This window comes from Erithacus rubecula (genome assembly GCF_903797595.1).
Source record: "Erithacus rubecula genome assembly, chromosome: 3".
NCBI lineage: Eukaryota > Metazoa > Chordata > Aves > Passeriformes > Muscicapidae > Erithacus > Erithacus rubecula.
This window is the reverse complement of record NC_136689.1, coordinates 6870250-6896252: the sequence shown is the minus strand read 5'-3', so window position 1 is coordinate 6896252 and position 26003 is coordinate 6870250. Positions and strand designations below refer to the sequence as shown.

Genomic DNA, 26003 nt, shown 5'->3' with positions numbered 1-26003 from the left:
CATTAATACTTTAAAGAAACATATCCTGTACAGCCTTACTCCATGCCTCAAAGGAACCCTTCTTGTTTTACCCCACTGAAAATGTGGATTAAACCTGCAGGGAACATGCCAAAACTACAGACCAGATCCAGAGCCAAGCAGGGTCCTGCCTGCAGCACATCAGCTGTGAGGGATGCCAGGTGAGGATTAGAGACCAGTCTTTCAAAAGTACCACACACCCCAAATGTGAATTGAATCTTCCCAAGCTCCTCAGTGCAGAACCATCTGCTAATTGCAGATGTTTACCCTCCTCACCTCCTCAGAGAAAAGCAGTGAGTGGTTTTGCAGGGAAGGAGGATGAAAACTCCAGACTGCTGGAGTGTTTTCCTAGAGAGTTATTATCTGTTCAGCCAAGGATGAAGCTCCAGGGAGGACACCAAAACCTTCTAACCTACTTTTTTTCTCCAGTCAAACGTTAAAATGCAGCAGCTGTTCCCCCATGGAAGGCAGTGCTGTGAGCATGGCTGGATTTTCATTCCACATTGAATCTTGAATCTACAGTCTCCCACGGAAGGGGAAGAGTATGAATTCACTCAGAGAGGTCAGTTTACCTCAGGCAAGCTAAGTAACAAGTTCTGTGCATATTATTTATTTAAAGAGGAAAATATAAACTTTAAAAACCTGTCAAAAAGATTTTATCTATTTATTCCCGCTTTATCAAAAAGATCACCTTTTTCTGAGCTATTTCTTTAAGGTGAGCACAAATCTGATCAAAATAATAAATTGCAATGGCCTCACAGTATCTGATGATGCTGTTTTACATGGGTTTGGGGCAGGCAGAGAGAACCACACTGCCCCAGTGACAGGAGTAGCCACCAGATCACCCTGCAGCTCACAGGACACATTCTGCAATGCAAAAGCCCAGAGTGGATGGTACAATCACAGAATTCATTTCAGATGTGTAAATTTATCAGCCTCTTCCCCCTCAATTCTCATTCTCTCTGTTTTTGATTCTGACTAATTAAGAAGATACTAAGACTTTTTTTTTTTAGAGGCAACTGCCTTGTATAGTTTCTCTCCTAAATTTCTGAACAGAAAATCTTGTCATTCTCTTGATTTCTGGCTGCCAGATCTGTCAGGTCAGGTAAACAGCTGGAAGGGGTCAGGCCAAAGATCACAGATTAATTTAAATGGCAATCCAAGACTCATGTAACTTTAGGGTTGAAGGTCACACTTGCTGTGCTGCCATTAGCAAATTTGCTCCATTATTTCAGGAACCCAACCCCAGAACCAGAGATCAAACCTTCAGCTGTGGGTCCAGGATGTGCAGCCTACATAAGAACCTCTCAGCTCTTTTGGTCCAGCTCCAAAACAGCCTGTGCTGGGCAGATCCTAGAGGCTCCAGGAGCCTGACAGATTTCCACAAGATCCCACTACAATTCCTTGTGAGCCTGAGGCTCCAGAATAATCTGCTGACTTGATGGGGAGCAAGAGCTACCCCAGGATCCTGAAATGTCAAGGAATGTCACCTGGGGCAGACCTGCCCATTCTCTTTACAGATGTGCTACTTACAGTATTTAATTGCATATAATATAATTATATCACCCCAGCAGGCTGGGCTTGGGAGGTTTAGGTGATAATTTCTCCTATTCAAGGCAGCTAAGAGCAATTGTTTTGCTAATGCAGGGAATTATTGGGCTGTTTGCTTTGCTCCTAGGGAATTCTCTGCCTGTCTCCCACACAAATATTAGCAGTCCTATTTGCTATCCTCAGGTGTCAAGGATTTATGTGTAGGCACCAAAAACTGGTAGGATACATTTTAGAGACTTCCTGACAATTTTAAACTGCCATGAAGCCTGACTCACAGAAATCTATTTACAAAATCTCTCCTTAAACGAATGCATTAGCACACAAATAATATGCAGAAACCCAGAATTGTTTGATGATTAGAGTCAAACTCAGTTTTGCCTGTGTGCAGAGTTTAGTCATACCAAGCATTTTATAAGGTGACTATATTTGTGGACAAAACTCTACAGTTATGATATGGTTATATTTTGTGTTCTAAAGGGTTTTTTATACTCTGTGCAGTTTCTCTGTACCTTTTCTGACATTGGAAAGATTTCAGTACTTTAACACTTCACATTTCTCTATCATCTCTCTTGCAAAGATCCCAAGGCAATCTAAACCAACAAGTATGTCTCATAGCACCACCATAAACTCCATGTAATTATTTCCACTTCAGCCACTAGGGAAGCTAACAAGAGACCTGTCTAAAATGAAGTAGCAGCAGAACCTGGAACAGAAATTTAGAGCTTTAGCTCTGATCTCTGATCTAACCATTAAAAATTCTGGCTCCTATATGGATTCGATAACCTTTGCAGAAAGAAAGAAAAATGAACAAAGAGCCTACTATATAAGGAATCATATTTTCTCATTAGCTCCCTGCTGGCCATCCAGAGAAAGCAGACTCCAGTGGATAGGGTGGTGAGCTTAGGAAACTCAGGCTCATTCTTGATCTTGCACATTTATTCCAAGCAAGCTACAGTCTCTGCAGCAGTTTCTTTCCTGAGGAATAAAGGCATTGCCTTATTGACCCAGCTGGAATTAACCCATTGCTTTAGCTGGTGCATTGCTGCAGGGTGTTAAGTAGTATTGAAAATCTGCATGCTAGGAGGAAGTTAAAATTCTCCTTTGCTTCAGTTGAAGTTATCTCGATTTATGAGCAGCTACTTCTTGAAGCTTTTCCTCTGCAGAGCTTTTCCTCAGAGCTCTGCAGCTCTGCACTTATGCTTAAGTTAAATGATTGTATCCCACCAGCTCTTTTGAGCAGCGTAATTGGCAATTACTTATTTTTGACATATGCAGGAAATCTAGTAAAGCATAGTTCAAATTCTGTTAGCAGTGATGAACTCCTTTTGCAGAACAGTGCATACAGTGCTCATCTCCACTGCCAATATCCCTGGCAGTTTTAATTCAAATCTCACAAGTATTATGTGCAGCACATTGTTTCTTATCTGCAAGGTCCATGCTAGAGAAATTCTTTTGTTGTGTAACCTTGAATCCCTTTCCTAAACTTTTTGAAACTCCTGCTACCATTGACTGGTTGAAAATAAAGCAAAACTGATTTTATCTTGTTCCTCTTTATTTCCATGGCTGAAGATTTCTGCATAAAGTGTATTAATTATCTCTTGCTCTTGTTAAAAACAAATATATCTAGGCATGTAAATTGCCAAACAGCAGCTCATCTTGCTAAGACATTTTTAATGAGAGTATGAACAAAACTGCCCACAGACATGCCTGGTGGAACTCTACCTAGAAACCAGAGTAATAGGCTCATTACAAAAAGATTACACATTAGATATGCTGCTCCCTCAGTGTGAGTGCAGATTATCTGTGTGCATTTAGAAGAAAATAGTTTTACCAGTGGTAAATTACACCTTAGGCCATGGGATACAATGTGTGTGCAGCACAGAACCTGATGAATTATCTCAAATAGCAAATCATGCAGTGACTGATTAAAAACTCATTAGTGAGTGTTTTACTTTCATAAAGCTGAAGTTTTAAAGTTTTAACTGAAGTTAAATACTGTGCAACAGAGAGAAGCCTGGATAAAATTTTACAATTTGGGCCTGTTTCCAGTTAGTAGGAGCATTCTTAGTTTTGTTTCCTTCTGAAGAAATTAAATATAATTTGAAAAGAAAATATTGGAAGTTACATTGGAAAGGTTTAAATTTTTCTACTTATTCAAGTCCCTGCCTTAAAAACCCTCATTTATATTCAAATAACATTTCTAGGGAGAAGCTGGCACATAGACTCAAAAAAAAAAAAAATTCCACAACTCCAGCTGAAGACAAATAAGTAAGACTAAGTTGGGAAGACTTTGTCCTCCATGCCATGTAGAGAGAATTTCTTCTGTAATATCAAGACAACTTTTAAAAGTATGTGCTGCACAAGATAATATATACTGGATTTTAAAATAGAGCACCACATTTCTAACATTAGTGTTTATTGAGAATTTCTGTACAATTTAATTATGTAGTGTGTGAAGTTATTGATCTGGTAGTTTAAACACTTTTTAAAAAATTCACTCTGCTATAAGCTACTGAATTTTGTAATGATGTCATTCTTAGAGCTTACCATTATCAGTGCAATAAAAGAGAAGCCATTTCTAATTAGATTTTCTTAATGTGATACTGTTCATTATGGATTGATTTTCTCTTTCCCTCTGCTATTTCTAAATGAGTTAGGTGAAGTTTCATTTTTTTGCAAGTAGAGGTTAATTTTCACTGGCAAAGAAGCAGAGAAATTGTACAAAAGGTTTATGAAAACCTCCTTAGGCGACTTTGTCAGATCACCTCGGTGTTATGTTTCAGTATCATTAGCATTCCAGCCTCAAGCTCCAGCTGTAATAGATGCTGAAAGATTTGCAATATTACCCAAACTTGTGAAGAGGCTCAAACTTTTTTTTTCTGTAATGAACACAGATTGCACTACAGCAAAGTGCTGCCACTCAGCAGTGGGGCTGCAACGAGGGGACTCACAAAAACAAACTGGCAGCTACTGCTGAAGGGATTTGGAGCAGGGATTGCAGTGCAGGTAAGCACAGATAAAGGAAGGACCTTCCACTGAGGGACCTTTGTGAGTTTATGGTGGGAAGACAGGCAGAGTGGGCACCCTGTCTCCACAAACCTGGTACTCCTCTTGGTGATTCTCAACTCAGTCTGGGAAGGGAGAAATGGAGAAATGACACGAGGGGTGAGGACTCAATTTGTCCGTAATTTTCAAATTTCAAACTAATTCTTCAAGTTGCACATGCTCAGCAAGTGCCAACTGCTCAGCTCCCACTGGCTTTGGGTGTGAAAATTCTAAACACTGAGAGGAGGCAGCCAACAAGCACATGAGCTCTTATGGCCAAAGATGGGGATAATGTCAGTTCTACACCAAACTGGTGTGAACAGCACAATTCCAGCAGCAGCTGGACTGAGACAACTTCCCCAGTGTCATTTACAAAAGGTCTCATTGGTTCAAAGATTAAAACTGAGGCAGAATATAAAGAGCTTCCTTTCCATTTAGATAAGTGCTCTTGAACACAATGCACAAACATTAGGAAGAGTCAAGCAAAGAGTCAAGGTCTTTTCTGCTGTGATCTGAGACAAAAGTCAGTTTACCCAACACAGCAGCTTGGGCACAAGCCATCCCTTACACAACTGATAAATGCTTTCCTTCACCTTGTAACTCTTATGGATCCCTAAATCAATGACACTGTGACTTCCTCTACTTAATTGGCTGAGATCAAATTAGTTCCATAAAACCACCTTTATCCTATTTTTTTTTTAAGAGTGTAGTAAATGGATTTTCAGAGAGTTTTGTTACCAATTTTCCTCTCAGCAAGGAAACATCATTCCTGCTGTCACCAGGCAAACGTGTCACACGTGATAGGAACTAGGAACCCAAAAAGAGCTGCTGCATCCTGGAGAAGCATCATCCATCTGCCAGTCTAAAACAAAGGGAAAGTCTTGAAGTTCAGATTACTGCTGGATTTTTCCCTGCATTATTTAAACCATTTGATAATTTAAAAATACTCTTTTTTGGATACCATGGACTCAGACCCATGCAGAGAAGAGTGTTTTAAGGCAGACTTCAATGAAACCATAGGGGCTATTGAACACATGATAAAGCTGAAACAATCCCATACCTAAAAAGCAGAAGGAAAAGAAACAGAAATGCAAAAGAAGGGGAAAATCACATTGGCATCACAGATTGATCCACTCCATTTACCCAAGTCAATGAGCTGGAGCTCTCTGACCTGCCCTGCCCACTGTTCAAAGAGCAGTGGAAGAGAAGTATTGATAAAATTGTGGCAGAAGCTGGAGTGCAAACATATCCTGGTGGCATCCTGGCACGCAGGGAAATGTAGAAGGGTTAAATATAAAGGCAATAACTCTGGGCTAGAGGAGTTGCTAGGAGATGGTGTCCTGCCTTGACATTATTCACCAGCCTGTGACAAACTGTTCCAACAGCGCAATAATCTTATGAGTCAGAGGCCTGTGTGCCCCCACTTAGTCTGGAGAAAACAGTTCCCACCCAACAGTGAAGCATTCTCCAGGCCTTTTAAGTGCTCTCTTGGATTTTCTTGTTTTTAAAGTAAGTAAGTTACTGTGGTTTTGCACAGAGCTCGGTAAATTCTGCAAAACCCAGAAAAGTACTAGAGGTCATCTTTACTTATACAATAAGAGCAGGATGGGTGCAACACTCATGGCAGGCTGGAGGACACTACTTTGAGCACAAGTGAGGTTTGGGTCAAACCCACTGGCACGATTTCTGGTCCCAAGATCCTGAAGTCAAAAGGAACAAAGGGATTCCAGGCAATAGAAGCCAGAAGCCATGAAAAATGGGTAATGTGGATTATTAATAGCAATCCTGCACTGGGTAAAGCAAGCCACCCTTTGAGAGAGCTGACAGAGTAAACAAGGTTGTGGCAGGGCAGAAGATGGGAGGATGTGCTACACCACTGGGTTAGTCCTGTTAATTTTGTAATTCTCACTGCCATCTTAAAATAAAGTCAAACTGAATGGGTGCAGGTTGTACTGCTCCCACTGATGCCTCAGGAAAAAATACTCCTGTGAAGAAATATGAGTGGAGAAGCTTAAAGAAACAAAATCACAGTATTTGTGACTGCTCATGCTAAGAGAGGAAACATGGTGTTGTCTTTAAGGAATACATGACAAATCTGGGTGTTTTCTCTCAGTCCTGCTTTGCCACATTTGACAAATCACTTCTGTGGCTGTGTCATTTGTCCCTAAGGCAAGGATATTCATGTTTCCTCTCACATTTTTTCATCTTTTTAGATTATAGATTCTGCAAGGACAAAACATTTATTTATCTTTATCATTAATGTAGTATGCCAGTGCTTTAAAAGCATTAATGGATTATACCTTCCCTGCACTTCTCATGCTAAACACTAATAATAATAATAATAATCTCCTTTTGGGAGATGGAGTGTTGAAACACAGCCCAAGCTGACTGATGTACCCAAGGTCACACAAGAGGATTGCAGCTGAGCCAAGGCTTTGGCCCCACATTTTTGCCCTACACTTTTATCAACAAAACCAGACAAAACAGGTCTGGAAGAGCCTGAGAGAGGGTATTTTTTCTTACTATCCTTCCAAAAAATGAAATAAACCCCCACTAAGCCTAAAAGACATTCCTCAAGGATGTCCTATTACACGTGAAGTAGTGGGGATCCCACACTACTGAAAATTGATTCTATTCCCCCTTTGCTTAACATTGCTATTATTTCCTGATGTCTGATGAAAATCACCCATTACTGAAGCCTGTAATTTCTTGCCATAATCACAACAAACACATGATTTGTAACACTTCTTTCCAACATTTTTAATTGAGGCCTCCTTACAGTGTCAATTTTCTCACATACTGCACAAAGATTTAATGTAACTTCTACAGCAACTCATTAATTTTCTACTGCTGCAACCTGTGTCCCTTTCTGTCATCCTTTCAGCTGTTGACCCCCAAGAGGTGTTGAGTCTGGCTGTCCTCCAGGCTGGATGAAGCCCCTCAGCCTCTCTTCACAAACCCCTTACCCAGCCCTTGACCATCTTGGGGGCCACCCCTCCACTTACTCCAGTTTACTGATGTCTTTCTTTTTCTAGGGATCCCCAAACTGGACACAGCACCTCAGATGAATTCTCAGAAGTGATGGACAACTGGGAAAGACTTGGTGTGAAGAGAAAGAGAAATTCTCTAATAAGAGAAATTGTTCAGAAAGTAAAGGTAACGTTGCCTATTTTATTTATTTGTGGCCCACAGTAGCCAGGAATTTATTTTGTGATAGGCATGACATGACTTGCTCTAAAAACCAAAAGAGAAAACCATATGTGATTCTGCCAAGAAGAGAACATCAAGCTCCAGGGCTGTTCCTCCCATGAAGTATTATAATTCCAATTATAAAGATATATTTTGGTTTTTATTTCAAAATATATAAATGCACTCCCTGCCCTCTGCACACCAAAAAAAGAACTCAGAGTGCCACAGATTTTCTCTAAATCATATCTTTAAATAGTATGAGGCCACTAGGATATCAGTCTAGTTTTGCTGATGAATGCTTAATGGTTTTGGCTCGTGATTACACCTCCAATGCCAGAATAAATCAATAGGATTAGGCCCATTATGTCTCTCACATCTCTGTTCTGCACAGTTCAACTTCAATAAAATACATTTAAAGGGTATTTACCTGTCTCTGAGGGGTGGTGTAAGGATAAATTCAGCAGTATTCCCACAGCAGACTGAAAATATATCTGGAATTTTCAAAGCCACCTAGCGGATTTTGATGTACCATTCCCATTAGTGTCAGTGGGAAGAGCATATCTCAGAAATCTCAGCTGTAAAGCACTGCAATACATGAAGAATAATGGTGAACACAAAATTTAAGTAGGGAGCATAAGAAGATATACCTAAATCAGTGTTCCACATACACGTTTTATTTCTGATTTTTATGTCCTTATACGGGCTAAAGGAAATGAAATCAGTAAAATGTGAGTCATCTTTTCTAATTACCCTGTTAAAATAAAAACTAACTAAATTATTTTTGGAGATCAAATGTAATGATTGCCTCATTAATATTCTCTCTTTTCCTCAGGATGACCACACTTACTTCATGTTTTTATTAAATTAGGGGATTCTAGAACCAATGGCATAAATTGGCCTAATCCCCTTAGCAGTGATTCTATACACTATATTTGGGAGATTCTGCAATCTGCATTTTGACAGGAAATAACTTCTGAAGACATTAAATTTACTCTTTTTTGAAAGTCTGGCTGCTGTTTTACAGTAACTTGGGGGGTGGAAACTCTTGCTTTCTATTAAATATTTTCCCAAGGAGAGCAGAAAAGAAAGAAGCAGCAAATGGGGAGGAGGAAATAAACCAACAAACCAAACACCAAAAAAACAAATAGTGAAATAAAAATTCTCATTTAGGAGTATTTAATTCTAAATATTCTCTAGTGTGTAAAGGCCACTTGAGTCACAAGGTAATGGAGAAAGAGGTTCCTAAGGTAGACCTTAAGCAGTAATCCTTAATATATTCTACTGCACTTGTAGAATCACAAGCAGAAATATTAAGTAATTTGGAAAGAAGGCTCTCATTACCTTACAGATTAATTGAATAATGATATGTTTTAATAGGTGCTTATATCCTAATTCACAAAGTTTACAAAGATTTGGATTCTCTCCAAAGTTGCTCATCCCTCCACACACTTAATTCCAGAGAGTTTAATAATTACATTCTGATGACTTTTAACCAACAGTTCCTCTGGAACCTCAGAAAAGCACTGAAATGGTAACACAAAGATGAAACTATCTAAAAATAATAATTAAAAAAAAGAAAAGAAGAAAGAAAGAAAAAAGTAAACAACATTTTATAACATTTTCAGAAGTAGAAATATCTCTTGCATTTTTTTCTGGTAAATACAGCTCCTCTGAATGAATCTACTTAAATTGACTGAACTATCAGAAGCAATAAAAATCCGTAACAAAAGAAAAGATAATGCAGTGGTAAAGGAGAATATTTTCAGCCCATCACTGAGAAACCATTAGCAAATTAAAAAAAAGATAATGGAAGATTATTTTCAAGCAATAACCATTAATCCCAACTCACTAAATGTTAACACACTCCCTATTTTTCAACTATTTGAAAGCTTAATTCAGATGTGAGAGTAATCAGGCATCCTTAAGAATGGTGTAATGCTATTATTGGGAGCCTTTTGGTTTACATCAGAATAGGAGGTGTGTGAACCCACACAAGAGGAACAGGAAAACTTCAGTAAAAATCAACAAATGAACCTGAATGGTTCCAAAAGAATAGGAATTCTGGTGGTCTGAAGGAACATGGGAAAATGTACTACAAATGGTCTTCAGCTTTTAGTAATATTTCAGACTGCTACTTTTTTCAAAAACTAAGGAAAAGCAGATCTGAGTTAATTGAGACAATTTGAATACAGATGCTAAAAATGTTCATTAACAGTAATTACTTTTCATTTGTAAAACTGGAGACCAGACTCAGCTGAGGCTGAAGAACTCACAAGACTGAGAGTAAATGAATGGTGACATGAAACTGGTTTTGGGTTCTATTTTTTTTTTTATTTAGTCCCTTTTTTGAAACATTATGCATTGATCATTGCTAAAAGCAAGATACAAACCCAATAGATTAACACCTTTTTGATAAGAACCATCAAACCAGGCAGTAAGGGGGACTCAGGCTGCACTTGGAACATGGATTTGGCTCAAGATGAACACAAAATTGCAAATGGTGACTGTTTTCTCTATGATTGAATTGCCAGGTATGAAATGGGTCACCCATGGGTCACTCGGTCCTCCTCAGCAAAAATGTTGTACAGGGTAGGGAAAGAGTGTGACCTAAGGATCCAAATGGCTGTGAAAATGTCCAAGACACCAGGCTAGAGTAATAATTACAGTTTCCACATAAAAGGCAATCTCACTGATTTAGAAGATGGCTCCTGCTCCTGCCTTTGTTGTTAATTCAGGTACTTTGTGTCTGGTACTTGCCTTCTAGGGCTACTCTTTTATTGCTTTCTTGGCTGAAATACCTATTTCCAGTGAAAAATCTCCTCAGTGTACCTGAGGGACAAGGGTCTGCTACATCAGGCACATTTTGATAATAGGAACTCTCAGCAAGATGAATGATGCTGTGGTCCCAAAGCATTCAAATCCACAAAAGCCCACTTGATATACCCGGGGCAGAGTTAGCACCGACAAGTCTATAGGAAACTGCAGGAAGTTTTAAGTCATTCCACAGCTCCTTTAATGCTGACCTTTGAGGGGGAAAATACACCCAATCAGATTGTGCAAACCAGGAGTTTGAGAACCATCCTACATCAAGACATCCAGTAGGGAGGAGATATGAATCTTATTAAAAATTTTGAGAGACTGACCAAGTCTATGAAGAAGACCCTGCTCATGGAAAATGACCATGATTATTATCAGCATGGTGCACACTGTTTCCAAGGGCATAAATAAACATCCCAAAGGGATTGCCCTGCCTCACAGCCACAGTGCTGGCATCTCTGAGGAGTTCCAGCAGTGCAAATGGTCCCAGAGCAGGAGAGAATGCCATCAACTCAATTAGTAATTGATGACAGGTACTTAAAACTCCAGACTCTGTTAAAGTTGCTCGTTAATTATTATCACAGCAATGCCTGGGTGGGGAAAGGTGTGAGGACCAAAGTATCTGGCAAGAGGTAACTGGAGCCAGCTGTTCTCCCACCTCCACATCATACAGAGCCCTAAATCACCTTGGCTCATTTATAAGCTGAACAACAAGTCTTTTGGGTAAAAAAAAAAATGGAGTTACTCTATCTTCTTTTCCCTTCCCTTCCCATGGAGTTAGGTCATCAGTTTGGCAAGACACACACAAGCACTCAAAACCTTTACTAATTATTTCGTTTGATGATAACTATAAATTTTATTTGCTTGCATTTAAGAACTTAAGAAACCCACAGATGGGCTCAATATAATTATTGAGGCTTCCATGTCAGATATTTAGGTTTTCAGTGCTCTAAGGAATTGGCCAACCCTGGCAGTTCTGCATCAACACACACAGCAATAGTTCAGTGGCAGCATGTTTTTGATGAGCTTAGTGATAGCTCCACAGTATCAATTATCTTTAGATTTGTGAAGCAAAGCAGAGTAAAGATGATGAAGCAGACTGTACCAGCTCTTAATGCAGAACTACAGAATGTATAATTTAGCATTTATTTTATTGCCAGCATTTTCTATATAATGTGTTAGTGCACAAAATAGCCTATCAAATGCATTAGCAAACAAAAACTATATAAAGAGTTCTATAAACAAAAGGCAGCTTATGAATAATTCACATTTCCATGCATTAGGAGTCATCCAGATAAAACACATAAAGTGCACTTAACTTGTCCCAATGAAAACTTGTAAATTATATGAATAACTGTATATATATAATGTATATAATATCAACAAAACATTTCAGTTACCTTAAAGGATAAAGTCGCTTTCTTGGATGACTTTGAAGAAAATTTGCAAGCTAGCTGAATTTATGCTGACAGTAATTGCTGTACAGCTGCCTGGTTTAGACAGAGGGGGAAAATGAATGCACTGTGCAAGTTACAACAACAGAGGAAAAGCTGCTGGACTACCTTTTGTGGTATTATTTGTACTCATTGACAGGACTACTGCCAGCTGTTCAATTATCTGTCCAGAATACTCCAGAATCCATAGTGCTTTATTGGTAGCTTAGGCAGAAAAAAAAAAAAACCCTACTTTTGACTCACATAGTACTTAGCAGTAGGTAAAGTAAACACACATTTATTGAATTAACATGGAAAATTTGGGGAGTATTTCAAAACTATGATGACAGAAGAAATTACACGTTTTGTGCCCAGAAACATAAAAGTTATAAACGAAATTCTGGAGTGCTCTAATTCTAAACAATTTATGGTTCATCATCAATAATGGAGTAACATCAAACTACATCTACAAGTCTGCAAACACACAAAGTTTTGTATGTTTGCAGAATCAGCTGTGCACATTCAATTTTTGAGGAGTTTTTTGCTTCCACACTGAAACCCACCCCTGCATTACCATTGGATAAATTAAGATGCAACAGCCACCATCCATGGCATTGCTTCTGTGGGTTTCAAATTTTGCCAAGAAACCTTCAAGCAAGCACCAAGTACACCATGACAGACACATCAATGCAAATGGAGGGAAATGAAATGAACAATTGTGGTTACATGATTTAACCTTACAACAGAGGTCACACAGTCTATAGAATACTTAAGGCTCCCCTATTTTTATTTTTTTTTTCTTTTTGGTAGGATTCAGCTCTTGGAAGTGAACCATGGCTCAAAAAGGGTCAGAAATTTGGTATTTATGCTCAGTTGTACACTGGGACAGCACACAGCAAAGGCTGGGGACCCTGGCATAGGCACACATCCTCTCAGCCACATTCTGCACTGCAGGGCACCAACGTGCTCTTAGGTAATCAGGAAATATTGCCACTATCCTCAACTCACTTTCTTCTTTGTCATTGCAGCTGACTAATTACCACAAAATAATTTAGGAACAATTAAAGCATTTCTCAATGCTTGTTGTTGGAGAGCAAGTTCCTTGATGGAGTAAGGAGCAAAGGCATGCACTAATCACCCATTAACTGGCAGGGTGCTTAAATACCATTTCATCTTGCTCTAGAAAGGGTTGTGTGCTGCTTAATTTAGTGCCTTTGGTAGACTCAAGGGTTGAAGGCTGCTGAAAATGGGACCCAAATCTCTGTTTAGTTAGAATGTCACATGATACAGCCTCATTGCCTTTTGACTGTGAATATTAGAGATTTATGCTTTCTCTTTGATCTTGTGATCTCTTGAGAGAGTATTTGTCCTGCAGAATGAGTATAATAAGCTGCAAAACCAAGGTGCCACATACAGAAGTTATACAAATGATTTTCACTATTCAAGAAAGATTTGCTATGCAAAGGAATCAAGTCTGCATTCTTTCCTGGATGTAATTTTGCTGTGCTTTACCAAGGGGCCCTATCTGCTCTCACAGACAACATCTTTGTAATTTAAGAGAAGCAGATCTGTTCCCAAAGCCTGTAAAACCAAGAATAGGGAAGAAGTTTGCTTGTCCTCTCTTCATGTGACCCCAGAATGCAGAAGGCACAGAGCAAAATAGTGAACATTTTGTGCATCTCCAGTTTGACCTCATCTTTCAGTTAATCCCTGCTCAGAAAAGTTTTGCTCTACCTTTTTCTTTGCCATTGTCCAGCTCTCTGTAGAGAGATCTTGTCACAGACAATCCTGAACAGTTTATTAATTGTTACCTGGATCCCCTCTCACTGCTCTTGCTTCTGACTGTGGTTGCAAACTCAGCTGAGACTCTGCAGAACATCATCCTGTCCTCAAAAACACTGAAAAAAAGGATTCACAGAGCTCCTCACTGGCTTCTTATTTTTTAATCCAGTTTTTAAAACAAGTTTATGACAATTTTCTGATATGACTATGTTGTATGTATCTGCCCTTATCAATTTTGGACTTGTGGCTACTCAAAAAAATTCTACACAGTAAAGTTCAACAAATATATTAGAATTCCCACAAGTTTTGTGCAAGTGGGCAGCCTGGTAGGGAAAACAGATGAGAGTAAACACCTGTATAAAATGAAGGAATAGATGACAAAAGCAATCATGTTAGGAGGTACTGGAGAATTCACCCCAAAGAGCTTCCATGGCAGAGAAGATTCAGAAAATTCTCTAACTACAAAACTACAGCATGTAAAGAAAGAAAATTATTTTTACAAGGTTACTCAGATACAAAAAATTTTGTGGGGAAGATCCTTAGTCCTCTGTTGCAAATACAGTATGCACTTAACCTTTACAGAAGACATCTCACTTGCCTTTACTTTTATTTGTCAGTGAATCTGACTTTTAATTAGCAGATGAATTGTATAAATTACATAACCAGAGAGTAAATGCTTGGTGCTTATTACAGAGTGCAGAAAACAAGACACAACTGGAGTGACTCTGAAATATTTCAGTGAGATAGTCAGCTGAGGGCTTTTGGCTTTTTGAAAAGTCCAGGACTGGAAAGATTGTGGAAGGCTCTAGGTCTCTAAAAGTAAAAACCACATATATATCACAGAATAATAATAAATATATGGTTAGATATCTGGTCAGTGTAGGAGCCTTCTAGTATTTGTAAATAATTGGAAGGTATTGGTAGGTATGAATAGCAAGGGTAAGCCAAACACAAAATTATGCTGAATCCTAGAGGATACATTTTTTTTTTTAATAAATCTACATTTCTTCCTGTTAGTCCTGCTATTGTTGACTTAATAAACATAGGCTGGAGCTAATTTACACACTGTTGATGACACTAATGGAGGTAAGTGGGGCAGAAGCTGTTTTCCTTTCATACCCCAATTTTTTATGGAAATTCCTCCAGCCACTGAGTCCTGAAACTCTGATTTCATTCATGTTTATGTAGAAAAAGTATGTCTACTGCAAACAGTGATTCAGCAGAGGAATTAAAAGATCCCTTGAGATTATCATAACCTTTTATCATAAACTCACCCAACAAGACAAAGTGAGAACATTAGGCAAGTCATATTTTGCTTTGAGGCAGAGATTTTTCAAGGGTGTTTCACTGTCATTGATCTATGCACAAATCTAACCCTGATCACTGCTGTGTCTAAACCTCTCTCCCCCCTCAGTGGATATTATTTTCTCAGCTTGCTTTTGCAGTGTGGAACTTATTTCAGCAAAGGGACCTGTAGCCTATTGGTCTGGAGAAAGGGTCTGAGATTACAAGAGTGTTCAGGAGGCTGGAGCCAAACCAAAACACCTTGAGAGTGAGCTCCAACCAGTAGTGACCTGCTTTTCTTCATTAGATTTTGCAGTAGCAAGACCAGACAGAATTGCAAATACAAAGGCATCTGTCAGGAAAATGAAGTCTCAGTATGGATTTCAGTGAGTCTGTAGCTGGAACAGGAGTTTTAAAATATTTATAGGACATTCACAATTCACGAGTTATAGGGCATTCAACCAATCACATTGTCAAAATCTCTGAGCAGATATTGAAGGGTGCCTTCTATTTTAGAAATACACAGCAATTCCTGGATGGTAACAATTGATAATAAGGATACTTGGGGAAAAAAAACCCTAACAAACACAAAAACAAGTGAACAAACAAACAAAACAAAAAGCCCAACCAAAAAACCACACTAAAAGACAACAGCAACAAAAAGCCTCAAACCATGAAGGGTTATTTTATCCCTGCAGAAAAAGATGCCTACCACAAGTGCTTACTACTTAAGAGTACCTCTAACCAAGTGTCATTTTACTCCCTGCTCAGGCACCACTTCACTTTAGCTGCCTGCCACCATCTCTTCATTTTGATCACATTTTCTGAAATCTGGCTTGTGTCTGTGATGGAGAACAGCCTTGATACAGCCTGAGACAAACCCTGGTAGCAAGACTGGGCTTGCACAACCTTGGGAAATGTAGCCTGAGGTCTCAAGCATGGTTTTGGGCTTTGAATAAGACCACTGGAATTGCCTTGTGCCTATGGAGATGGGAGTAGGAAGGTGCTGGTTCCTTGGCCAAAGGGACTGCAGAAACCCAACTCTGTTGTGAGAACTTTTGCAGAATGACAACAAAAGGATTTTTCTCCCTCAACTGAAAAACAGAGGCAACTTTCACCTGGGTCAACTTCTCTTTCCAAGTTCCCTGTAAATTTTGCCATGCTCATGCATCCCAAACAGCATCACTCATATATCTGATCTTTGCTCACTGCAAAACTTCTCTTGCATCCCTGGATTATGAAGCTTTTTATTCTCTCACCCTGTGCCAGCCCACCACCTGGTCACCCCAGTTCTGTGTCCTGTGTCCCTTTTGCAGTGTCAGGGTGGTCTTGTGATGCTGAGTTTGGCAGGCAGCTCCCTGTGCTGTGGCCTGAGCTGAGCCCTGGCACAGGGGCTGGAGCAAGGCACAGCACAAGAGCAGGCACAGCAGTGCTGGTGTGGCATGATCCACACTGATCACAGCAGAGGGGATCCTTTATAGCTTCTCGTGGACAGGTGGCTTTCACACTTCAATCACTCCCTCACAACGTGCAGATTTTCACTTCAAACGTTTGGCAGTGTTGAAAAGGGGTTTTTCAACCTACACAGAGTTCATTTAAGTTAAGAGAGGTTCATCTTCCCCAAGTTTGTACTGCTGGAATGGCTTTGCAGCTACAGTGTTCAAAGTTCTCTCTGAACACCTTTTGGTGAAGCAATACACCTCTCCTCCCTGAGGAGGATTGCTGCACTTGTACATCCACAGCCTTGTGTGGTGTGACTACAGGGTTTTCATGTCTGTGTGTGCAGCAAATATATATATATATATATATATATAAACAGGATTAAAATATTTAGGGACTCCACTTCTGAATTCTAAATTACATTTGACACCAAGAACTCCAAATCTATGTCAAATTGCTATTTGTATTGAAGTATGTCAATTCTTTGTCTTTTTCCTATTCCTCCTCCTGCCTCCTGTATTGAGTTTGTGACCAGAAGAGGAATCCCTGCCCCCAGGGCTGGGCTTGCAAGTGAGGGGATTTTGCTGCTTACTAGAAGGTTTTTTGCATGAGCCATCCCCAGCCAGGGCTTGGCTGAGTCCCAGGGAGGATGGAAATTTAGCTCCTCTCCACTGCAGGGAAGCCAGAGGATGGATTAGGATTGGTGAATGAGTAATGGACTTTGATACTGTGTCAAGCCATGTAAGAAAATTATCTGAGCATGCCAGGAGCTTATAAATGAAAGAACCACTTCAGGGATGTGGGAAGAAGAGACCTGTGAGACTTAATGATTCAAAGAAAATCTATCTTCTAGTTAGGAGATGAATCCTTAGATGACTGACCTAAATCCCAAATAATTCTGAAGAACGGCAGAAAGAATGAGCTGAGAGCACTCCTATCATTTAATCTCAAGTCTTCCTGTAGTACTGTATGTCTTACTGAGCAAAAGATAATACAAGGAACAACAATCAGATATCCAGAATAATGTAACAATACATGAAGGAGCTTAGCATAGGCAAGTAATAGCTGTAAGCTTCATTTGCTCTGTTTAGTTATGCTAATAGAAAATAAAGATTTCCAGAAAAGATTAGAAGCAAAGAGATTCAAAAGAAGTGGCCTGGAGCTTTCTATAGGCAGAAGTCAGAAATCCAGCTGAGTTACAAATCAGTGAATAAATATATTCATTACCTTACAGAGAGAAAAATCATATTAGCAGTACGGCTATTTGTTTACCATGGTCGTATTAAGATAATTTAATAATACCATATTTAGTTGCCTTAGAGAAATTAGGCTAATGTCATATAAGTTTTAGAAAATAAAAGGTAGATTGGTTTGTACCAAGATGTTGTTCCTCAGCATTAAGCCTGCTTTACATCAGCAGATGGCCTGAAACCTCTCATGAATCTTAACAGACTGAGCTAAGTCAAGAAATATTTTCTCCACTATTAAGTTACCTGCCTGTTACTTATCTTTATCTGTTCTGATTTTAACAAATTCTCATTTTTTTACATTTATTTTCTTTATCACTTCCTACCCACGTAATTACACATTCATATATTCTGTGTGGCTGTAATCCATGCATCTGCCACATCATCTCTGAATGCCCTTCTAGTAAGTATGTAAAATTCAAAGTAAAATTATTTGTATTTGCTAGTTCAAGAGCTCCAGTTGCTTAGAATCTCCTGGTTCCCAACTCATATCTGGAGTCTACACAGTAAATTTCATCCTGGTGTGCCATCTTGCCTGATAAAGGCACTGTCAGAATGCAGAGCATGGGCAGGCTCTGGAAGCCTGGCACAGGTCTGTCCCTTTGCTTCCATTACAGCACATCTCCCCACCAGGTGAAATGTTATCCAGATTTTTGTCAGTGCCTCTGGGCAGGGACACACTGAGCTCTCAGCAGCTGCTGTGCCAGCCCCAGTGCTGCATGTGGTTGTATTTCATGTCTAAATGCTGAATTTCCCCTCAGTTCTTTCGGGTGTAAAGGTGTAGTTTTCTAATCTAGGAGACTCATGCAAGGCATGTAAACCCATTTGTAGGTTCTCCCAAACAAGCTGGTTTTGAAAGGTGCTGAGTGAATAACTCCAGTGCATAAAGCAGTGGATATTCACAGCTCTGGGGGAGCTGCACCATCTTTGCTGAGGAGCCTGGCCTGGAAAATGAGGCTTGCTTTCCCCAGTGGGCTGCTTCAGAATTAATCACTGCTTTGGCTATCCTGACAAATTTCTAAACAAGGGGCTGAGCAATAAATTTTGCCATAGGTGGTCTAACAGATTGGTGTCCCTGGATCCATAGCAGCCACTCTGCACAGACACTGCTTCTGCCAGAACAACATTAGCACTTCTTCATCAAAGAACTTCTGGTACAAAAAGAAATTAAGAAATTTCTTCCTTTTTTTTTTTTTTTTTTTTTTTTTTTTTTTTTCTCTAAGAGTCATCAAGCTAAAATGTGATAGAGCCTGCAAAGCAATTAGATGCAATACCATCACAGGCTCATGAAGGCTGGAATCCATTGCAGCAGTTGCTGTTTAGATCACTGCATAGCATTAAAAAAAAACAAAACTGTATCTCTGAGATCGTTTGCTTTCTGCATATCTCACCAAATTCCAAGACCATTGGATCTTGGGAATTAGTGATGGAAACAGCCTCAACCACTACATCATTCAGATCACCTTTTTAGTGATGCAAAACTGGTCTCCTAAATCAATATTTTAGTGTTTCCTCTAGGTCAGTTAAAATTTTTAATATGATAGCAGAGGGATTTAGTTGCATCTTCTGTGAAGTATTGTAGCTGAAGAGATGTTATAGGCAGTACAATTTTCTTTATATTCAGCATACATTATTCCATTTAAAATTTAATTCCATGAGTGTAAATTAAACTCCAACTTGTTATGACAAATATTTTCTTGTTTTCCTCATGTTTACATCTTTCATAAATATGTAAACTGTTATAAACTCACATCTGCATTAGTTGTCATTAAATCAAAGTGTTTTATACATATTTTAATGTTCTTTCTTGCATTAATTGTTCCAATCCTTTGATCATTTCTTTCACTCAGAGTGTAATCCTATAAAAGAGTGAGGAGACAAAAATAATTCACAGCAGAAAGCAAAACAAAGAGGCACACACAATTTCTGGATTTGATTTGATAGGAAGAGAGGCCAGGGATCCCTTCAAGGTATTTTTAGAATCACTTTTATCACAAATCAAAAGGCAGAGTCCTCTTTACTTTGTGCTGTGTACAACAGACAGACAAAAAATTGCATGAGAAGAGAAAGAGGAAGGAAAATAGGGGCAGCTTAGATACCTGAAGGGTACCAGCAGCAACACACCCACTCAGCATCCCCTGCAAAGCAGAATTTCTGGGCAGAAATCCAGACCTGCTGCACCCTGAAAACTCCAAGTGGGAGTCCCTGAGCACTCAGTGATGGGGCAGCAGGAACAGCATCACCATCAGGGCAGCCCCAGTGGCCAAAAAAGAGCCTGAGAGCTTTTAATAATGAATTTCACAGAGCTTCCTCTCTCTGCAAAACCTTCATGAGGTGGGTCTGGCTGCTCAGACACAGCCCTTGGAGCATCCCAGTGGTTTTAGAGTGCTCAGGAGCAGAAATATGAAAAATGTTCTCTGCTCGTAACATTAGTGGGGAGATATGAAACAGGAGGAGGACTTTCCACAGAAACAAATAGCTGGCCTGAACCAAGAAAAAAAGACAAAACAAATTCTAAAAGCAAAAAAATTATTGAACAAGAATCCAGAAAGAATTTATGTGTGACCACAAACCCTATGATCTGTGGGAAAATATCCATGTGTGGTTAAGAAACTAAAATTCCAGCTTCATTTTATTATTTTGTTGCTTTTAAAATAAGTTGGATTTGTTCTAAGTAATATAGGCCATTATTGCTTCTTTTTCTGAGCAAACAAATGATTCTGGCAGTTTTGACAGGGGACACCACTATGTCTAAGAGCTGGAGATCTGTGTATAGCATATATTTAAAGCACCTTTGTGAAGAGCTAAGTGTCAAAAAACTTCAGTCCACCCTAAAGTGTTTTTTGCAGCCATTTATCATGTGCTCCAGAGGGGATTGCTCTTCACCAAAAGAAAGACAATGTAATGATTTTTCCTTCTGCAAGAGGCCTTTTTGCCCCATCAGCTGCTGTACACAGCCTGAAACTGTGGCAGATGTTGTGGAGAGCAATATCCCAGCTCTTTATTGTCAATCAAATTATTATTTGAGAGATACTTGGTTCTCAGGAGCAGCCTGACAAAAGCAATAAAAACAGAAATTCAGAAAGCAGTCATAAACCTGTTTCTTTCATGTGGTCCAGCAAGTGCTTGATTCAAGCTTTATGGGGAGCAACAACAGGACAAGAGAAGGAATAGCAGGAAATGCTCACTAGAACCCTTTCCAAAGCCTGTTCAGGTCAGATCCTTGTCTCAAAGCAGATAATCCTAAATTCTGTCACACTGCTGACTCTTCATCCAGGAGTCTGGCCATATTCCCAAAGGGCTAACAAAGGAAACACTAAGGCATCCTTCCCTCCCTCCAAGGACTCAGCTCTGTACAAGTCCAAAATCTAGCTGGGAATGTGATTGTGGGGTACACCAGAATAGCCCCCCTCTTTGCTGCTGCACATCTTGATCCTCTGAGAATGTCTTTGGGATGCAGCTCAGCTACTCCAATGCACTAACACAACAGGCATGTTCAAAACAAATGGGTACCTTTGATTACAAAAAGATTATCACAACAAAAAGTTATTTTCCCAGATGGTGGAGACTGAGACAACATTAAAATAGACTCCCCAGTCTCTCAGAGAATTCAGCTACACTCTCTCAAATGCAGCCTATAAGGTCTCCATCCAACCTCATGGTTGAATATCTGTGCCCTCTTGGTCTTTTTACCAGCAGGAGGGTTTCTACTGGCACTACTCATCTCCAGATGTTGTCCTTTCCTTAGTGCAGAAAAAGGAAGGAGCATTTCCTTTTTGTCAATGAGCAAGACTGATGAAATTAAGACTGACCTCAGAAGAGTGCAAGAAACCTCCCTTCTTCCCTCTTGTAGGTATTAGAAGAGAACAGTCAACACACAGAAATATTTTTCCTGTTTGTCTCACATGTGAGCTATTTGGAAGCCAATGGTAAAAAAAGGAAATCATCACAGGAGAAAAATGGCCAGAAACTCAACAGTGATATGTCTGAAGTGGGGACAAAAGTGATTTGAGAGCTGTTGTGGTGAAATGAAGAGGAAAAATCTGGCTATTAACTTGTGGAAAAACTGTCCAAGAATCACAGGAGGGGAACGAATTCACCATCTTCCTGACCAGTCCTCCAGATTAAGATATCTTCAGCCAAGGCTGGAGAACACTGATTTTCACCATATGAGATGGGGTGTGGGGAACAGCCAGTCATCCTGCCTGAGACAGGAATGGTAACACTGCCACAGAGCACCCAGCAAAAGGCAAAGGGACTGAGCCCTTAGACTTCAGCAGGCTCCAGAGTCTGCATAAACAAATTCCTTATGAACTGAAAGATGTGCCATTTTATTCATTGCCATCAGAAATCATTGCTTTTACATGGCTTTTACACTCACCAAATTCGTGCAATTATGCAGACTCCTGCATTTGCCATTTGCAGAGGCATTCTGAATTATTAGCACCACTTCTCTAATACATGCAATTTTTTTGCCAGAAGGACACCATACCATTAATTCTGTACCCTCTCTAAATGCAGCAATTATCTACCAAACAGTTATTCTGTGCCATGCTTCAAGGAGACTTTCACCTTCCCACTCTCCAGTGCTGTTGCTGGGCTAAGAAGTCACAACTACTCTCTAGAGAGAGAGGGTCAAGAGGAGCCCAGGACAATTTCAACATCCTTTAAAACAAACAAACAAAAAAAAAAAAACCCAAAAAACAACACACACACAAAACCCAATACTAAATTACTATACATAGACCTTTAGTGACTGTTATTTGCCATTATTTTCTGCACATTAGTTCCCATGAGTATAACCTATAAAATTTTCAGATTAAATATTCAGTTTAACAGGGCACATGCAAATTAACCAGCAGCAGTGTTCCTCAGGTGCCAGCCTGGACCAAGTTAATGTGCTTTCTTGCTTATGTAAACTATTTGTGGGATCAAAGATACAAGAGCTCCCGGGTAATAAACACTTGCCCTCCACTCAGAGGAGAAAAACTCAAGCTGAGATGGGTAGGAAAGGTCTGTCTCTGTAGGAAAGGTCTTTCTCAGTGGATATCAGAAAAAGGACAGGGTTGGTCCCTGCCCAGCTTTTTGTGCTGGGGAGGGGTCCAGTCCTGCCAGTGAGCTCTGTCCCAGCCCAGCCCAGTTCCCACAGACCCACAGAGCACAGGGACCCCTCACCTCTTTGGGGTGGGGGGACAGCAGGACTCCCCAAGGAAGATCTGCCCTGTGCTGGTCCTGTGCTCCAGGGATGAGCAGGACAACCCATCTCTGCCTTCAGGGAATCACAAAATTGCCACTTAAGGATCACTCTGTTCTCAGACAGAGACATTTCCTCATCCCTCTAGCAAGGAGTCCACTGGTTGTATGAAAATATGTGAGGTGGAAGCTTTCTTTTGACATCAGCATTTTGTGAGTCCTTTAGATACAGGCAATAAAAAACTCATATTTGTTGTATAATGTAAACACATTGCATTCAGCTTCTGCCTCAATGAACCTAACCTGACGTTTTGGAAGACAAATCTGTTCACTGGTTTGTTTGGGTTTTTTTTCCTTTTAAAAGAGGCTAGGTCCTATTTAGGAGCTTAAATTAGCATTTAATTTAATGCTAATTAAATTAGCTAGACTAAGCTCAAACTCATACATCCAATCATGGCACACAGACACCTTATTTCCAAAAACCCCCAAGACTGTCAAGAAGACATTGTGGCTATAGGAGATGAATCAAAGGACAAGTCCCAGCTCCCCATCATTGCTTTTAGGATGTGCTGATGCAGAGAATAGAGCAATATGAGACTCAGCAGTGGTGGGAAGAGACCCTTCTACCCTGGAGGTATATAATTATGGTCTTTAAGGTCCCTTCCAACCCAAATCATGATTCTATGAATGCAAAATCAGAGAAGCTGCTCGGGTTGTCCCTGAACAGGAAGACTGAATTCTTGTGCTGTTCCTCCTCCTTTCCCTTCCCTTCACAATTCAAAAGTAAATTAAAACAATTATGAATATGTTGCAGCTCATTTAAATAAGAACAGAAAATTTCAAGCCAGTTCTCTGTGCCATCAATCCAACTAAGTCCCTGTACCACATGGTTTTAAATCAGATGCATTCACCCAGAAGACCCTCAGCATCTGAGAGTTGAGTAACTTATTGGAGGTCTGCTCATGACTCCAAGGATTTTACTCCAGAAAACTCAGATCCCATCATTCACAGAGAAAATGCTGAATAGAAATGCTGAAGTGAATTTTATACACCTGCTGCCCCTGCTAGCAGTGATTACAGGCAGCCATCAGTACAGCACAGTGTCTTATGAACAGATGTGCAGTCACCTTCTCAGCATGGTCCATTGTGAAAGGAGCATCACAGGTGAAAAGTGATTTACAAAAAAGAGTTAAGCTGGAAATGCTCATTTTTGTGTTCATTTGCTTGCTCAGTTTTCCATTTTAGCTTTAGGTTGCTGATGTGTTTGAATTGCAGTGTGATATTCTGAGAGTGCCATTTCATTTGTAGAAATCTTGCCCCTGTGCTACAGACACCCTGATGTCCTCCCTGGTATTAAACAAGCAGCCTCTCTGATAACTTCAGGTAAAATAACCTGAAAGGAACTTGCTAAGGCAGCCAAAATGTTGGGGTAAAGGGTTTTCACCCTGGCAGGGTTTCCTTTGCATTTTTTTGCAGGGTTTTACATCCCACAGGAGAGGGGGATGAATCCAAGTCCATCAGAGGACCAACCTTAAGTCCCTGGTCTGTACCTATGGCTCAGCCACACCTCAATCAGCTCTATCCAAAAACCTCACAACACTGCCAGGACAGTGAACACCCAATGCCATTCATTTTTCAACAATTCAATAATTTTTTTTCTGATGGGGCACTAAACATGTATAAATGTATTTAATTTTATAGGCAGTTCCCCCAGAAACCAGAAGAGCTGTTGTCACAAATGGAACCACATATCTGAATAAGGGTTTGCAGGATCAGTATGTTAAGTTTCAATACAATTTTTTATCCATAGGGGTTTGCACAATTCAAATGGAAAGCAGAAAGCAACTCTTAAAACAGCATGTGCTACATTTGTATCTAATGCTGCAGTAGGATGTGTTTGCAGATTGCTTTACCAAGTCCACTTAAAACCTTAAATCAAGCAATTTAAAGGCTGCTCACTGAGATTTGCAAGCATGTGTAAATTATTCTCTAATCCAGTTTACACTTAAGAGCTTTAATACAGCTGAGAGTCCCCTACTGACCTCATGGATTGAGCAGTAAAAGATCTACCCCTTGAACATGAATTAATTAAGTAGTTCCCCTATTGAACCAATACACCACATACTAATATTTAATTATTATTAGAAAACTTATAATAGTTATAAAAGGAGCAATACACAGCAAAATCTGTAGTGTACATTTCTATTGATTTATAGCGTTTTTCTCACTAGTTTCACAACACGAAGTACAGGTCCTGAATAACTAAGACCAGTTTGAGCAAACTCATCTTTGCAAGGAAGACCTGTGTGGTACTAATTGTTATGCCCAAGAACATATTAAAATGCTTTTCCTTACTATTTTAAATCAATGCAGTTTGTTTTCTGCCACCCTCACTATCAAAATGCAGCTCACAGAGAGCAACAAATGGCCAAATGTCTCCTCAAAGTGAACATTTGACCTTTGCAGTTTCATAAACAGAAAGTTATAAGTGATTAACTCACATTTATGTGGAAATGGTTGTTGTTTTTGAACAACCATTTCTTGGTTCACTTGTCTGAGCACTTTCCAAGTGAGTCCACAGAGCAGAGCTGAGTCTGGGCCAGGACAAGGATCTCCAGAGGAGAGAATGGTGGAGTCTCCTGATTCAGCCATGAGAAGTCCTTGAAAGGAGAGGACTTGAAGTGGACACAGCCAAACCTTTCCACAATCTAGGAACGAAAACCCACCTGGAATCATAGAATCTTTAATCTTGGAAAAGTCCTTTTTGGACCAGAAAAGATGATTGAGTCCAGTCATTAACTTGACACTGCCAAGTTCATCACTAAACTGTTCATCTAAACACCACATCTACATACTTTTGGAACATTTTCAGGAAAGGTGTCTACACACTTCTCTGGGCAGTCTGACAGCTCTTTTGGTCAAGAAATTCTTCCTAATATCCAATCTAAACCTCCCCTAGCATAACTTTAGTTCATTTCCTCTCATCCTATTGCTTGTTACCTGT

General features: G+C 39.7%; 1 protein-coding gene and 1 long non-coding RNA gene across 5 annotated transcripts in view; one reads left to right on the top strand and one right to left on the bottom strand.

Moving 5' to 3' along the window:
- DPP6 (dipeptidyl peptidase like 6) overlaps window positions 1–26003 on the bottom strand; it is a 524565-nt gene that overhangs the window by 266279 nt on the left and 232283 nt on the right. The gene's annotated exons all lie outside the window — the stretch shown is intronic.
- Window positions 6120–13087, top strand: LOC306800620. The gene is made up of 3 exons (XR_013773880.1): window positions 6120–6374; window positions 7650–7770; window positions 12864–13087. It is a non-coding gene; the product is annotated as an uncharacterized lncRNA (long non-coding RNA).